This window comes from Stegastes partitus, unplaced genomic scaffold (assembly GCF_000690725.1).
Source record: "Stegastes partitus isolate 25-593 unplaced genomic scaffold, Stegastes_partitus-1.0.2 Scaffold395, whole genome shotgun sequence".
Lineage (NCBI taxonomy): Eukaryota > Metazoa > Chordata > Actinopteri > Pomacentridae > Stegastes > Stegastes partitus.
Genome location: NW_007578126.1, coordinates 131,267 through 149,041, shown reverse-complemented (window position 1 = coordinate 149,041; position 17,775 = coordinate 131,267). Strand labels below are relative to the sequence as shown.

Here is a 17,775-nt window from a genome sequence, read left to right as displayed (position 1 = left end):
TTGCTGAAATTTTGCAGAGAAATGCCAGAAGACATACACAAATATGGATATTAACAGTCCTGAAAATTCTGACATTTTTCAACACTATGATGATGTAATACCAAAGGGTCTCTTTTCTGATACCCTACACAGACAAATACACACATATTTTAATACAAAACAATGTTTTTCATTTTAAAAAAGACAATTTCCTCCCTTGTCAACAGATTGATACCACTCTCATGGCTGTATAACAAATTACACTGAAGCAGGCAACTGTTGGCTTAGTTTAGCACAAACATTACAAAAAAGGGAAACAGCTAGTCAGGCTTGGTCCAAAGGTAACAAAATCTGCCTATCTGCACCTCTACAGCTTACTAGTTCACAGGTTCTGATTATTTAATCAGCAAAAATAACAGAATAAAAAATGTTCATTCTTGACCTTGGAAACATCAGCAGACAAAATGAACAAATGTATCTCTTATTTTCTCTCGTTTTGAAGCTTCTGATTCCATTGCAACGTCTTCCAGAAGGTTTTCCTAATAAAACTGGTAGAAACACTTAAATCAAACATTGAGAATGCACATAAACTCATCTGATCAAACATTTTGGTACAGCTTTCAATCTACAATGCTAAATTTCAATCCCTAAATATTAGATTGTCATTCTAAACAACTGGCAGACAAGCAAAGAGGAGGGCTGTGAGGACAGTCTTGTTTTTGTAGTTTCTATGGAACTGCTCAGCCTATACTGTAACTTGCTTGGTGTCAGAAAGCAAAATAAGCTGCTGAAGCGATGCGCCACCTCTCCATCCATCCAGTCACCAATCCAGCTCTTCTCTCTCTTTTCTCTCTTCCATTCTTAGCCTATCATGTCTTCACTCCTTCATCCCTCTCTCCCTCAGCGTCCTCTGAGAGGACATTTTATTCTGTCTGGATTACTTGTCCTAGTTGGCGCTCGGCGTGCTGGTGGGGGGAGAATTTATTTCCTCCGGTGGAGCCTTGATTTAAAGCACTCAGGTCAACTTGATTCTGGGTCATTGTCTCCCTTGTCGTACTGAAGCAGGGCAGAGGTAGACAGCACGCTGCATATCGCCAAAAGTAAGGTGTTGAGGTGCTACAGGATGCCTCAACTGTCCAGCTGCGTTCAGAGCTGAGCCAAGAAGAAGATTAACAATTTTCTAGTGGCTTTAGTTGTTTGTGCCCAAAAGCAATTCAATATTCTGCTAAAAAAAAAAAAACTAACCAATAAGCTCAACTCAACTCATAAGAACCATGGTTACATTAGCTTATGCTCACATAAGCTGTTTACTGATGCTTGCAAATACTAAGCTTGCAAGCTTGCAGTAAAACTGTGTCTCTCTACGAGGACTGATCCCGCAGGGCACGCTGACCAACATGTTAGTGACCAACATATTAATCACTGCAGCACAACACTGCTGGCCCTAAAGTCATGCAAAGTATAATTCCTGTTAACCTAAATCAGGGTCATACTTCGTCCTGCGTGGCACAGCGAGGTCAAAGCTGCATCAACATTCCCTCCATTGTACTGGACAAAGCCAGAACTCACCTTATATGACCTGAAAGCAAAAGGTGTAAGATGTATAAGGAGGTCAGTGACCCTTTCAGTTTCACTGACAACTCCTGCAAAAAACTAAAGATCCGACCAAAACAGAAGTATCAATTAGGGCACTTTTATGTATTTTAACCATCTGAATCCCAGAACATGCCAGTGTGTTGAAACACATTTTCTTTTTTATTATTTGCCAAAATTAAACCATTTTTCAGAGTAAAAACAGGAATTGTCAAAATTTTAACTTTTCGAAGGTCTTTAAACTACAACTTTTTTGTTATCTTTCGTAAGGAAAAGATCCAAGTCTAAGCATAAATTTGTGATATTTCATTATAATCACATTACATGTATTGTTTAAATACTTGTCAAATACATTCAGTTATAAACCAACTGGATTCTGTAAAAAAATAAAATAAAATAAAATAAAATACTGCAACCCTTGCTGCAACTAAGAAGCCACTAAAGACTCTGTTGCAACCGTCACTTTACAAAATTAATGTACTTTTCAACTGAACTGGACTGAACTGAAGGCTGATGTACACAGAGCAAAGAAGCATGGAAACAAAGTAAAAATATAAGTAAAAGCATAACGACAGTAAATTCCAGTGTTAGCAATAACTTGGGCCACTTTGAAGGACATTGTACATGTTAATTTCAGCGTTTTTCAATATTTGGAAAATAAATAATCAAAGCAATTCAACTTTTTTAAGCATTTATGGCATTTTAACCTTCATATACTGCACAAAAGACACTTCTGTTCTCTCTACTTCTAGCCATGGTTGCGTTGTTTCGGTAGAAGTGCAGGACTTTATATTTCAGTGACAAAAGAATCCACAGTGTGCAAAAATGTGTTTGGGTTAAGAGGGTTAAGTGTGACAACAGACATAAATGTTGTTATATAATGTTAGTTAGGTGCAATTTCCTAATAATAAAATCACTTTACTATTGTATATTAAAGTGCATTTTCATTCTCAGTTATGAAGACAGTGTAGCATCTCCAAGACAAAGCAGTTCAGTCTGCAGTTTCACATTTAAGATAAATACAGATATATATTTAATATGTACTTAGAGAATCATATATATACTGAAATAAGCTAACTTTGTTACTGTTTGACATTACTGTATGGTTTCCACTTCGCTGCACAATGTTTCTTTAAAGTCATATTCTAGTTCTTATTTTTATCTTGCTGTTCCATCATGTTACTGCTATTTTCAATGAGAGGACAGAGAACCAATAACAAATAACGCTACATAAACTTCAACCTAACAAATAAAAAAGGTTAAATAAGCCAAGACATGTTGGCACTGCAGTTACATCAAGTCCCATAACACCTCTGAGTGTTTGTCATATAGGTGTCACCAGTTATTACTCAGACGGACATCCAGTGCTGCACCTCAACAGGCTCTGAAACAACAGCTGAAATTATCTGATGCCTTCACCCAGTGGCCTTTCTGATGATTCCTGGAGGGACACAGCAATAGTTGAATTTTAAGTGCACAGCATCATCTACATGGAGGAGTGCCTCTTTCTCTCTTTTGCTCCTTTGCACAATTTGAATAACAATCAAGCTGCACAATGCGGAAGGAGAAAACAGCAAGAGAAATACTTTGTATGCTCTTCAGAGGTTCTTGGGGATTCATAGTGAATTCAGATTATGACTTTCCTTCAATTCTCACCTCAAACTGATATATGTTCCTCTCACTGTCATCTATCCACCCAAAATGCAAAAAAGGCTATAAATAAATGGCAGGTAGACATAAAGTGTGTGCTCCCAGACTGTGCACCGTCAGGATACATGTAAGCAAAGTGCACTGTAAACCATCATCTGTGCATTAGTAATAAACACTTTATCCCAGTCCATCACTATCATAATTCAAAGTAACAGACACCTATTCTATTTCATGACAAGTTATAGTTTATGCAGTACTGTGCAGAGGTTTTAGACACTAAAAGTAACATTAGGACGCTTTTAAAAATAATTCCAGGAATAGATATGCATCAGTCAATGAAAAAAATAAAACAAAATAAAATAAAATCAATATTTGGTATCAGCACTACTCTCTTGCACATTTTTTTAAGTGCTTGGCAGGAAGGCTGTTCCAGTCATCTTGGAGAAATTTTCATAGTTCTTTAGTGAATTTCTGTCTGTGTTTAACCCTAGACTGACTCCACGATGATGAAATCGTGGCCAAACCACATGTTGCAGGACTCCTTGTTCTTCTTGTTGCTGAAGAGAGTTTTGATGAATTTGGCTGTATTGTTCAGGATGTCTGACCAATCAGAAACCTCCATGACAATATCTAAAATGCCTCAAACTTTTGCACAGTACTGTATATTTTCTAAGGCCTGCACCTACACAATGTAATATTTAATCAAATAATGTGACACATTTATTGTATAATTAATCCTTTATTTAGTAAGATTTTATACTTCTCACATGAACACAACTCTTGTGTCTTAAAAATCTATCCAAAGTTGTTTTGTTTTTTAATTCATATCAACAGTTAACACCAAATCAAATCTGTAATTCAAAAGGTTTCAGGGCTTTTGCTTTTGCTTCATAACTATTTTAGAAAATTATGTCCAGTTGGACAACATAATAATCATTTTCCCACAAAATTGTCTCTTCACAGCAAAGACACAGTCTCCTGTGAAACACAAAGGAAGATTCTCCATCTGTGCCCAGAGTCACCACGGTATCAGCAGCAGGTCAGAGAGAGGCCGAAGCCTCAGATTAGCCAGCAGACAGTGTGCAAACTGCAGGATTTAAACCACTCTTATGTTTCTGTGCCTCGTAAGCTTCTTGTTTATCTTTGCTTGTGCAGATGGAGGCTTCTTGTAAAGAAAGTCTGATCTGTTATGGAAAGCTTTAAAATAAATTCAACTAGTATTTTCAGCTGCACTTGTCTTTTAATCATTTAATGCACCAAACAAAGACATACTTCAAAGAGGACATGGGGTCAAAATCAGTTCTCTTAACTCAGCGGATTAAGTCATATCTCAAACAGACAAAAAATAAAACAGCAGAGTAAAAAGGATTCATACAAACTTGTGATGACAAAACAGATAATTCTCATCCATTTCAAAGGAAATTTTTTCTCCAACTTAACCAGAAGCAACGGTTAGAGCTGTTGCTTCACAGCAAGAAGATTTTGGGTTTGAAGTCAGCTTCCTCTGTGGAGTTTGCATGTTTACTCTGTGCCTGCTTGGTTTTCCAGCATCCTCCTGCAGTCCAAAGACATGCATGGCAGGTTAATTGGTGATTCTAAATTGGCTGTAGGTGTGAGAGTGAGTGTGCATGTTTGTAAATCTCTATGTGTTAGTCGTGCAATGGACTGGCAATCTGTCGAGGTTGTAAACCGCCTCTCAGCCAATATCACCCCCCAAGAACCTCTACAGGAAAAAGCAGGTATAGAAAGTTAACAGATGGATTAAATTGATGCTTCGAAGCATCAATTGCCCGATTCCACTGATGCGTCAAGCATCCCTTTATTCACATAACAACAGGCACTGCACTCATGGTTACCACACGTAGGTCTCTGACTTTTCCATATAATGCAGTGCATCTCTATGTAAACAGCTAATTTTCCTGGATAATTTAATCAAAAAGGTTCTCCTTGTATAAGAGGCTTGAGTCTTCTCAAAAGCCAGTCATCTGTATTCCTGTCTCACAGTCCATTAGGCTAACTTTGAAGGAATATAATTCACCTCCTCTCACCAGCAGGCACTTTGCAGTAAAGATTCATGTCCTGCCATGTTCAAAAAACAGTTAATTATTCTTCTTACTCTGTTTTGTTGTTATGCGAGTCTGTATGCTCCATTTGCTTGTCATCTTGAGCACCGCGTGATGACTCCTTTTATTCTTTGAGACGCTGTTTTTATACAAATGTACAACTTTTATTTCACCTGTCCAGATAAGCCTGTTGCTTTCTGTTACATCAGCAGAACAGCATGCAGGTCTAAGGTGGCATAAAAACGACCAGGTTTACAGCCTTCAACCTTTCTGGAGAAGACATCACACGGATCCTTTTCACCTCAGCTCGATTATGAATTTTCTAAATGTCTGACATGGTCATTTTGTGCAGGACCGTATTTTCCTGGTGTAGGTGTCTTTTCAAAAGACCACACACTAGTGTGTGACGAGCAGCATCTCTGCTCAACAGCAGCAGCCCATGTTGAGGGCCTGCTGTCCTGCCCCGGTCCTGGGTGGGGTTATTCCATCCATCTGCTCCACACTGACATAAGCCATTTGTGTTTATTTTAGACCAATCTGTCTGTTTATTTAGAAAAGGGTTTGACCACAACACGCCCTGGCCGCAAGGTTCAAACAACCCCCCCAGCTGCAGTCATCCGGTGCGCTCTATCGTAGGGCAAATTCAGGAAATATCCTCACTTTTTTATGTTTCTCCCTTTCTTCTGAATTGCTCCTCCGACTCTTTTACCCTCTTTAGTCTTCTCTCTCTCTGCCTGTTTTGGAGATCTGCCCCACTGTTGAGTCATTTTGCTGTCTAATGATGGTTTGAGTCCCCAGCTAAGATCCAGCCACAGTAAACAAGGCTAAGACTCAGCCAGCCTGCAGTAAGTGTCACTTCTAATCCACAACTTAACTAAGATGGGTGTGCAGTGAGTCTGCACTATAGTCTGCACTCCCAATAACTGCAGGCATGGATAGAGTAGGAGCAACAGCTGTACATTTTGATTTCTCATTTCACTTCTCTGTAAAGCAAAGATCTGTCTGTATTGGTTAGATTCAGAGAAGCAGGGGCAGACAAATGGGATGGAAGTACTGTTGATCTCCACAATCTGTTCTTCCTGCTGGGCAGTTTGATGCTTCTCAGTGAGTAGAAGCTGAGCGAGCTTATGCATCACTTGGGGTTTGCTAGACGATGATTCCAGCTCATTTCAATCCATATTTCATATTAATGCAGCTATTGTGGGTCTGTGGGTCATGCTAAGTTTGCGCTTTTGACCTCTATTGTAGGTATTTATGGGAAATAAGTATTGCCATATGTTGTTATATTAATTATTTCAAGTTCAGTTGAAAGCAAGCACTTCCTGGAATGGACCGAAATGTAAATGCAAAAAAAAAAAACAAATAAATGTCAACACAGCAGTTACATAACAAATGCATTTACAATTGATATTCAGAATATAAACTGGTTTTAAAAGCTACTTTGTCATTCAGTATGATACATTTTGAGCCGTTTTCAAATCTCGTGCAGAAACTGAAAGAAACATGCACATGTTAGAAATCAGTTCCTTTTAGACTGCAATATGGTTTGTCTGCCATGCTGATTGCAATATGAACCACACCCAGTGGAAAGAAATGTAATGTGCAAATGTCATAACATTAATAATTACAGTACCATTTCACTGAAAATGGAATAACATGCAACCCTTCAGGCATGTTCATAATGCTTCACTAACCTGTACATTACTGTCATTTTTCCAAGCACATGTCTTATAGAGGACTGATTGATTTCCTGGTAATGGTGGCGAACCTGCCCTTTGATGAAGAAAGAAAAATGCAAACACACCACAGACTGGAATGACAGTAATGGAGCAGAAAGGCAGACTGGCAGAGTTGGAGGGAGGTGGGACAAGTTTGGTTTCAAACATTGAGAAGACAGCATCATTATTAACTTCTTACATGTATTTTTATATGACCAGACTCTTGCTGGTTTTCCATTCTACAAGCTAAATATCAATCAAAGCCACACTAGAGGGCATTTAGAGAGCACATATCTCTGCCAAGAATGTGCAGTGCTCTAAATTTATCAGGCTAATGTTAGACAGTGTTTAGTTTTTTTTTAATCTGAATTTGGGTTTGCATCAGTACACAATCAGCAATGGCAGCAGTTTGAGATGATAAGTCATATTTTGCAAGACAGAGGAGCCACACAAAAATCAAACACTTGCTCCTTTACTAAATACTGAATTTCTTTGAAATCTATTTGCATGATTTAAAACATCCTCCAACATCTGTACAGGAAGCAGTTAGACAGCTGAACTGAAACCCTGCAGGGACTGTGAATCACAGCAGCAGAGAAATGACTACATCTCTGTACATGTGGCAAATCTCCACCATCAGCCCCTTCTGGAAACTAATGCAGTCACTGCCGCAGATCAGTAAGGAGTAAGGACACATGTAGGGATCACCACCATCATGTCTAGACACTGACACGCTTCAGAACATTTGGTCTCTTTTGAGGTTGGCTAAAGCTTTCAGAAAACCTCGTGCTCACTAATCAATATTTAAATAGATACAGCTGTTAACACACTGAAGGGCTCCCGGAGTTAACAAATCAGAGCTGCAGAGCAACAGTTATCACTAGTTTTTAAGACTATAAAACGTCAGTGGGCAAAGCATTAGCGGCTCACAATATGAGTCCATGTGCATGGCGGCTTCGGAGCAGTGAGCAAGTGACGTGCAGACACATCTATGCCCACACTCATGAATATACAAGGTCTGCAGAAAAGGAACTACACACGAGCACAAACCACAAAGTACACACACACACACACACGCACAGATACCCTGCAACTGCAAGCTTGGCACAGCCAAGCACCAGAGCGTATGGTCAGTTTTTAGACCAACACGTGCAGGGTGCAGACAGAGAGGCAAGACAGAGCAAATCAGGCATTGAAGGGCCCATCTCAAACAGCACAGGCAGAATTCAATTTTTATTTTTTTTTAAACGCCATCAAAAAGCAAGGATACACACACACACACAGGCATACAAAATGTTTCAACTACACTTTGAGTGTCAGCAGAATTTTGCCTTTGAAGTTCAACAGCTGTGTTCGTCCAATCTAAGAGGTATTCTGCTAATCAAGAGAGCAGAACAAAAGCACGACTCTCATTAGAACTTGAGTTTTGTTACAGGTTTTATATACAGAATCTGTTTACTATTGGTTGTATGAAAAATACTTTAAAAAAACAAACAAAAAAAAACAATGTTTAACACACAGTAAAGGAGATTTTTGATACATTTTGATGATAACTACAATAAGACACACAAAAAAACTCCAAGAAGTTCACAAGGACCCATGTGCTAAAAGTTAAAGTCAAACAGAGAGGCTTGCAGGGCTTCACACAACAATGTGAGGAAAAAACCTTTACAATGCCCCCACAGTCAAATGCCTTCCTGAACACAGAGTACAGGCCACAAACTCTATGAGCTCACTTCCTCTTCACTGACTTGCTTCGCTGACTGTGAATGGAGGCTCACTTGCTCTGCAGCAGACGCCTCGTGTAGAAAAATGGAACGAGCCACAAATACAGCACCAGGTCATAAAAAGACGTAAAAACATTGAGTCATAGAGGACATTCGATATGCATGAAAGCCTATAAAGACATGTTTTACTCTGACTGATGGCAACAATGCTGAGCTGCACAGACATCAGGATGCAGAAATGGAAATAGAACTTTTTTTTAAAAACTAAGAAAATAAGCAATGTTATGAGTTTTTTCTTTTTTTAAAGCATAACCTCACCCTCAAAATCATCTCCACCCCTCTCCAACTACATATTTACAAAATGCAACAGAGTGAGGGAGAAAGCAAAGAGTGTAGGAGGGTCAGGGAACTCTAAGTGACCACTCCTCCTTGTGGCCTGGACAGAGACATAGAGCTGCTAGACAGAGCCAACCAGCCATGAGAAGCAACTGTCAGACTTGCTTCCTCTTTGGTGGAAAGCCAGAGAGTCTGGTGGAGGTTTGACAATCGCTAGAAGCACAATTATGGCCACTTGCTGTGTGGGTAGCTTTTCTGTAGCAGAGCTTGCAGCTTTCCTACAAGAGGTGTGTCACTGTCGTTTTTTCTGCACTTGTCACTACTGCTAATGCAACTGCAGCTATGTGTGAGAGGTACAAAGTGAGGCGGCAGTTAACGAGACCCATCGTAGATCTCAGAGACCTGCTTTCTGTGTCACAATTACGAAGGGGCAAGGACATTTGGCCGAAGCACACTTTAAAACCACACTTTTCACCACTAACTCAAGAGGCTTCTTCAGTTCTGAACTGAACTTAGGAAGAACCCAAGAGAGAAATCCAGCTGCTTTTTACTGAAGCTCCTAGGGTTATGTGATTTCTTGTACAGTACAAAAACTTTAGTGCGCACTACGTTTATAAGATAATGCAGTAAGTTGTTACAGGATTGTACAGCCTGTGTGCCTAATGACAAGTAAAAGGCAAAACAAAGTGATTTTGTTCATTCTCCGATATTCAGAGTGCAAAAAGTTTGTGCAGCAGCTGTCACTGACTCCAGGGGGAATAACTCTCTTTATGGGGGTGAATATGATTATGTTTTCACATAATCGTTTGTAGGTACAAACATATAGCAATCACACTTGAACGTCTGTTTTGGTTAATCTACAATTATAATACTTGACAAAACAAAGGCAACTTATTGCCTTGATATAAAAACACAGTTAAGCTATGAAGCAGTAAAGATAACAAATTAGCAGCATCATCTACAGTGATACTATATGTTAAATGATATGGCATCTCAACATGTTATCCAGCACCAACTAGTTTTTGGCATAAGAGATACAACGACGAGACACCTTATTGAAGTTTGCTCTCTCTCTCTACTTCCTAAAGTTTAGGACATCAAAGTTGAGCTCTACAGGTGTGTATTGTTAAAATCACTGTTGCAAAAACTGGAGAGACTAAATCAGGTTTGTCTCAAGCACATTCTCTACTTTGCATGAAAAAAAAATAAAAAATCAGCAAATCTGGACATACAAGGTTTTTCTGAGACAGTTTCCATTTGCAAATTAAGAGCTTTGCAGACAAACCTGCACCCACAGGGCCGATCGATTAGGACCGCATGGTGCTAAAGAGGCTAAAGCTCTTCTGATGTTTGTGGTTTTATCCTCTCAGTGAGCGGTCACATGAGGGGTTCAGATTTCCCAGCATCCATCAGCAGGGGATCCACCATTATGTCCACTGTCTCACTTAAGTATTTACATGGCCGAGCCCCACTGCTCCACTGTAGCCTGAAGAACACCACAATTTATGTGACAACTGGTGCCACTGCAAGTAACTGAAAAAATCTCCGTGTTGCAAGACAGACAGAAGAAGTCGGATGAAATCCTACTAGAGCCACGACAACATGGAATTAATTAGCAATTAAGCTTTTTGTTTTTTTAAACTGTGTTCTGGTTCAATCTTCTCATTTGTGAATAATTGCCAGTTTTCTTAGTCATTGAAAGCTATAAACTGAATATATTTGGGTTATAGACTGTTGGTCAGACAAAACTAGGGCTGCAATGATTACTTGAATTATTGATGAATTGCTGATTATTTTGTCTATTGTTTTTTTTGTGTACAAAATGTCAAAAAAATGCATAAAGAAAGAAAGAAAGAAAGAAAGAAAGAAAGAAAGAAAGAAAGAAAGTGCCATTCAGTGTCTCTCAAAGTCCAAGATCAAGTCTTCAAATTTCTTGTTTTGTCCTCAACTGAAAGGTTTTTCGATACTGTAATAGAGAAGAATGTAGGATTTGATGCAGGAGTCAGAGGATCGAAATAACCATCAATTATTAAAATAGTTGGTGATGTATTGAATAGTTGACACCAAATCAATTAATCAGTTACCTGCTGCAGCCCTAATCTCAACAAGACGTTTGAACACTCCATCTTGGGCTTGATGGACATTTTGGACTATTTCATCACATTTATTTAGAATCCATGAACTAAATGATTGACCAAGAAAGTAATCAAGGTCTAACGCATATACAGGAGTAACAGAAGACAAGGGATTCATTTGGAATAGTTTGTCTTTGACTGACAGACTATTTAAGACCAAATTTACTTGACCTTAAGTGATCATTTTGACTTAGCTATAATACAAAAGTGCTGTCTCTCGAAACAAACCCATCTTCAAATCACTACTAAAGTAAGGCCAAACTCAACAAGTACATATCTGCAGTGGCCAGGAAGTGTAGATGTGGACCTCCAAGGATGCTTGGTAGGTGCCCAGAGATTTGCCTGTCTCAGTATTAAGACCACAGATTAGCAAGCAGTGCCCGTTTGCTACCTGAAATCAGAACGCTGATCCCGTGTAATCGCTTTTCAATAGTAGGCAAGCACACTGGTTTCAGGCACGGCTCAGAGAAGACATCTTGAGCAGCAGGAGGTCAAGGAACAGATTCCTAATTCAAACAAAGAGAAGCCCATCCTGTGAGGAGTGATAAAAGGAAAATTTGTATTTTTAAAGCAAGAAAAATGTCATTAAACAGCTCATTTCATGGTTGTGTGCCTGTGTTGACTCGCTTTGATGCCCGGCTCAAATCCAAGTCGGAGGCTGTTTAAGGATAACGTGAGGCCAGTTTCTCTCAGTGAGCCTCCGGGGCCGCTACTGTTTCAATATTTCATGAGCAACAGCCAAATCACCGTGTTGGAATAATTAAACATCAGTTAGAGTACAAAACTACAGAGAATATGTTATGGAGGCAGCTCATCAGTGAAGAGGGAGTCGTGAAGGAGAGCAGTGGGGCTCCTCAGAGATCAGAGACGGCTCACTCAGACACTCACAGGAATCTAATTTTGCCATTACATTGTATACAGCCTGATGATTATCGCCTGAAATACCAGAGAAAACTGTTGGTAGTGATGTGGAGGAAAGCAATGTGCAATTTATTGCATTCATGTGTGTGCTGAGCAATGATGGCAAGAAGACACTGCAATATCATGCTTTGTGAAGTATGAAGAGACATCAGTTACTGCACATTTTGCCACCAACCAGCAAAAAAGCTTAAATGCATTTGGAAAGAACATATCACTCTTGAAATAAATTAACCAGTGCACACACACACAGAAGATCAGTAGCAGCTTTCAGTAGGTTGGTGTCTACGAAGTATCGAGGAAACCACAAGAAGCTTGATGAAACTGTTACAAGTCACAACATGTTACAGTGTATTTACGTTTAATGTTTTAAGAGGTTTAATCCCATGTCATTAAGTCTGAATCTAAAACTGAAACTGATTTCTTTCAAATCCAAAACAAATGTATTCAGGTTGCACTTTACCACATTTTACATAATTAAGAATTTAACCTTAAAACCTACATATTCAAAGACTTTTTTTTAAAATGAGTATGCAACTAATTAGAATTTGGATTTTTTTCAAAAACAGCCCATTGAGATGTACCGTCTCATTTTCAAGGAGGTCCTACAAACACAAATACAAAACAGATACAAGTATTTAATCTGATGTTTTGTTTTTCATTGATGATTCAACATTTGTCATGCAATTGCTTGGTTTGTCCAACAAAGTCTAAATATGATGAATTACATAAGCAAAGTACCAAATCCTCCAAACAAAAAAGTTGAACTGCCAGAATGTTTTTGCTGGAAAATGATTGTAAAATATTAATTTGTGCATTCTATAGTTGTCAAGCAGCAACGTTTAACTGCACATAATCAGCAGCATAATCACGTTGCACCGGGGACTGAAAAAGGGACTTCTTTATTCATAAGTTCCAGGCGCTCAGAAAGGGAAAGCAATATAGAGTTGCCGCGAATAGTTAATATACACAATGAACTCTACATTAATAATGCACCAACAGGTATGTTTTAAATCTATGCTTTTTTTATTATTTTGTTCTAAAATGCTTTAATTTAAAGCTCTTTTGGCTCCGCTCACTGGTCAGCTGCAGCAAAGTCCACCGTGGTTTGGTGGAATATTTTCCAAAGACCCAAGGCTAAAGGTAAAGGACTACTTCAAGTTATCGCAAAACAAAAAGGCAGTTTGTACGTTTTGCAGTGTTTCTATGGCACGCCACAGCAGCACTGATGCAATACTCAAACACCTGAGTAGAAAATGCCAAGGCACTATTCTGGAATATGCACCACCAAAAAAAAGCAAAAACCTCAGTAAGTGTTGTCTATTCATTAGAAAGGACAGATTTTTAATACCTTTTTGTTGTTGTAGCTGCTAAGTACCCTTATGAAGCCATAAAGGTGTCTGCCTACTGTCTTAGAATTTCTACTGAATAAGTGTTTGATATTGAGGCAGTGATATAAGCCTATTCTAATTTGATTGCAACATGCACTGCTACTTATCAAAAGAAACAACTCAAGGAAAATTAGTTATTCATTCGCTAATTGGCAAACTAGTCAATAGAGAATAATTATTTGTCGCATTCCTAGACGGTGAGGCGTGGGATATTCAGTTGATACAACTTCATCTCCGGATATCACTGAATCCTACACACCGGACCTTTAATGTTCAACCAGTTTAGCTTTGAACTTGTTTGACCAATAAGATGTCAGCTACCCCTACCTGAAAGCAACAACTGATGGATGAAAAACAAAAAAACACTTCTTCATTCATTCAGACTCATGTTCAAAACAGGACCAATGTCAAAAGCTTAACTTGTACTTGAAATTTTCCATGGCTTTCCTACTATCTATCAAACCCAGTGTTTACTACAGTCAGCCTCTGCTCCCCGTCTCAGGATGAGCACAACTCGTACCGCTGACCACATACAGAGAGTCTCAGAGTGAGTGATGGTTTGCTTTGTCTTCTCTGCATCGAGGGCTTCACATGTGAACATCACATGCCAGCTAAAACTAAACAATACACTGCATAGTTAGGCCCTGAGCCTGGCACGTATAACACAAAGAGCACAATCATAGCAGAAAGTCTCTTTATTTAATCAAACATTACAATCTGTCCTCATGTTAGTGATGCAAACCTGCAGGGCCATTTTCAGGTATGCTCGCACAGATACATTTCATCACCGGTGTGTATCCACGCGTCTGTACAGTAAGACATGCACGAGGGGCAGGCTGTACTGTCTTTCTAACAACAGTCGGTGCAGATGCTGAGAGGAGCAGCAGGGGAAAGCGCTCATGACGTCTCGACACATTAAACATTTAAAGGCCAACGCAGCCAGGCAGCGATCCCACCTGCCTCACCAAGACGTACATCTGGCACAAAGTGAGATCAGACACAGCCGTGGATGTTCTGTGCGTGCTGATGCGTGAACAAGGGACAGTGTGTTAGGACATGAGAGCAGCATCTCTGCTACATTTGTGATAGCATCATCGTACCGAGGGTAGCACAGATTATTCATGTGGCCTGTCTGTCATGCAGCAGTGATACAACTGGTGGTTGTCAGAAAGTAAGATGGCAGTTTTGATAATCATTTTATCATTTTAATCATCTAGTAATACAGAAACTGCAAAATATTTACTGATTTGAGCTGCTTTTGTGAGGATCTTCTGCCCTTATCTGTTTTATATCATTGTGAACTGAATTTCTTTAGAACTATCAGCTGGATAAAAACTTTATACTTATGTGTAACAATGACATTGTGCAGAAAGCACACTGTAATTAATCACTTCTTCACAAAAACAGTTAAATACATCAGTGGCAGGGACCCTACTGTGTGGGATGAGATACATACAAATACAAATCTGCTAATTTTCTTTGCATTATGTCAGTGTTTATTATTTGGGGGTAGTTTGTTTTGTTTTGTTTTTTAAAAAACATCTGTTTAGACTCTGGAAAAATGAGAGCCACATTTCAGACCAAATCATTAATCAACTAATGGAGACAATAGCTGGCAAATTGATCAATAATGAACACAATTGTTTGCCATACACATGCAAGCAAATTGCTGATTCCAGCTTCTCAAGGTGACTTTGCCTCATTGTAAATTATCTTTGGGGTTTTGTAGTTAGTTGATTGTCAGATTTGAGTTGTTAATCAAAAATGTCAAAACATTTCCTGGTTCTAACCTCCACTGTGAGTGTCTTACACTGTTAGTTGGACAAAACAAGCAATTTGTGAACATCAATCTAGGGTCTGATGAGCAATTTTTGGATATTTTGTAGACTGATTGATACATCATTTAAGTATATGAAAGGATTCATCAATAAACAGTCATGAAATCATAGATAAAACAACTTTAAACTGTTAAAATTGCTATTTAGTATGTGCCAATACCTCGATTTTCTAATCAAAAGTTTGGAAAAAGACACTGCTTCGAGCTTTGATGTGCGGAACAGCAGCTACAGTAAAAGCAGAGTAAATCTGTGCAGCTTCGACCATTTCACACAGCGTTCAATTGTCCCAGCAGCTCTGAGTGGCAGAGAGCCGCTGTAGTGGTTGTAGGAAAAGCCATGTGTAGCAGCACAGCGCTGTAATGGCAACATCCAGGAGGAGATGTTAAAGCCGCTCTGCTAATCTCAAACCGTGGAGCTCAAGCTGCAAGCGCCAGCAGCGGAAACGGCGGTTTCCCCCGGTTTAATTAGAGCTTATTAAAGCGTCTGGTGACCGGTGACCCTCCAAAGGCGCTAAAGTGAGCTAGCTTCAACTGCTCCAACAGGAGCCGGACATGCCTCTCCTCCTGCCCGCTGCCGCTTTTCTTCCACTGAGAAAAATCCCCTTCTTCTCCCTTGGTTTAGTAACAACCGCTCCGCAGCTCAGCTCAGCTCAGCTCAGCCCACCAAAAAAAAAAAAAAAAAACTGCAAACATGGTTAAATTTCCGCACTCACCTCAGTCCGAGTGGAGTTGTTCACATGGAAGCGACAAAAAAGCGCAGAGGAACCAGAGGTATCCAGGAGGTTTAAACTTGTCCCGTTAGTAAAGACGCGACAGAACAGATAAGCAAAAGCTCAGTGTGTCTGTGTGAGTCTGCAGAGTCTCTCTCTCTCTCTCTCTCTCTCTCCAACCCCAAGTCACTCCTTGAGGGCGGGGCTGACGGGGAGGAGGGGACTGGAGCGCGGACACAGCCACAGTGAACGGCAGGAGCGCGCAAAGTGGAGAGCACCAGGGTCCCACAGAGGCACTTGAACTGTCGAAACTAAAAAAAAAGCTGTTTTCACAATAAGATGAGATAAAACTTCACTGATCCCGAAGCAAATTCTTGTGCCAGACAGTGCTCAGAAAAAAAAGACATAACATGACAATAAAAGCAGTGCCCAGTAGAGAAGCAGTAAGATAGAAGGATGATACATTACTGAAATAAAATAAGTAAGCTAAAATAAGACCAAAATAGAATAGTAAAAAAGTAATGCTGGCAATGGTAATGAGATAGTAAGTAGTATCACATGTGATAATGAAATATTGCACATGAAAGTGAAATGTTACACATGATAGTGAAACTAATATTGCACAAACTATTGAGAAAAGTGATATTGCAAATGCATATTTATGTTATTGGTCAGATAAGTGTCTGGTGTTTTAGCCATTATTCCTGCAGAAGAGCGACGAGTTACACAGTGTGATGGCTACTGGTAAAAAAAAAAAAAAAAGACCTTTTGTGTGTTCTGTGCTGCTCCTCTGTGTATTCAGTCTACGGCTGAAACTGCTCTAATGTGACACCAGTGTGGCATTCCGGGGATGAGGGGCATTTTTTTTATAATATTGAGTGGTTTCCTCCGCATCCTCCTCTCTGACACCTTCACCAAAACCTCCAGCTTCACTCCCAAGACAGAACCAACTTTCCTGAGGAGCTTCGTGACTCTGTTAGCATCAGCTACATTCACCCTGCTGCCTCAGCAAACTGCAGCTCAAATGGTGACACTGGCTACCACCGAGGGATAGAACATCTGCAGCATGGTTCTTAGGCCCTACATTTGTTAATTAGCTTAGTAAGTAAAACAAGTAACAAGTAGTAAAAACAAGAAATAAAATGTAGAAACCTAAGACATTTTAATGGCAAACTTATACCCAAAATTGATACCAGACCACTGCAGTCTTGACTGTATTAGACTATTGTGGATGCTTGCGCTTTACAAAAAAATGTTATAACTAGCTATTTAGCTGAACAATAGTCTGACGCACCAGACATAGGTTGTAGGTACAAGCCAGTCACTGACCAATAATCTCAGTTGATATTGTCTCCCTTTCTGCTATCTGTTACAGTTTTGTCCAAAATGGGAGACAACAACAAACTCCAGGTTGCAATCGGAAAATGACACTGAAACTGAAGGTTCTGTTGTGGATCAGGATCGTGCAGTCAGGCAGTCCTGCTAGTCTTGTTCATGTTGGATCAACCCTTTAAACCACAGTGTTCATCTCCCTGCATGCAAATGTTCCAGCACCACAGTTTCAGCCGTCGCCATTTTAAGGAAACACCAAAATCACATCTTGGAAGCAGGTCTTTGAGGTTTTTGACCATTGCAGAAGACACTATGTATGGAGGACAGCAAACACTACACATGATCATAAATGCACCATGCCCACTTAAAAGCATGGTGGTGGCAGC

The 17,775-nt window shown here is 39.6% G+C and overlaps 1 protein-coding gene across 1 annotated transcript in view; it reads right to left on the bottom strand.

Moving 5' to 3' along the window:
* The window catches only part of ppp1r16b (protein phosphatase 1, regulatory subunit 16B), a 120,739-nt gene extending 104,547 nt beyond the window's left edge, over positions 1 to 16,192 (bottom strand). Inside the window, exon 1 of the mRNA XM_008285298.1 lies at positions 16,061 to 16,192. The gene's annotated coding sequence lies outside the window, so the exon portion shown is untranslated. The remainder of the gene's footprint in view (positions 1 to 16,060) is intronic.
* Between the last annotated feature and the right edge of the window lie 1,583 nt (positions 16,193 to 17,775).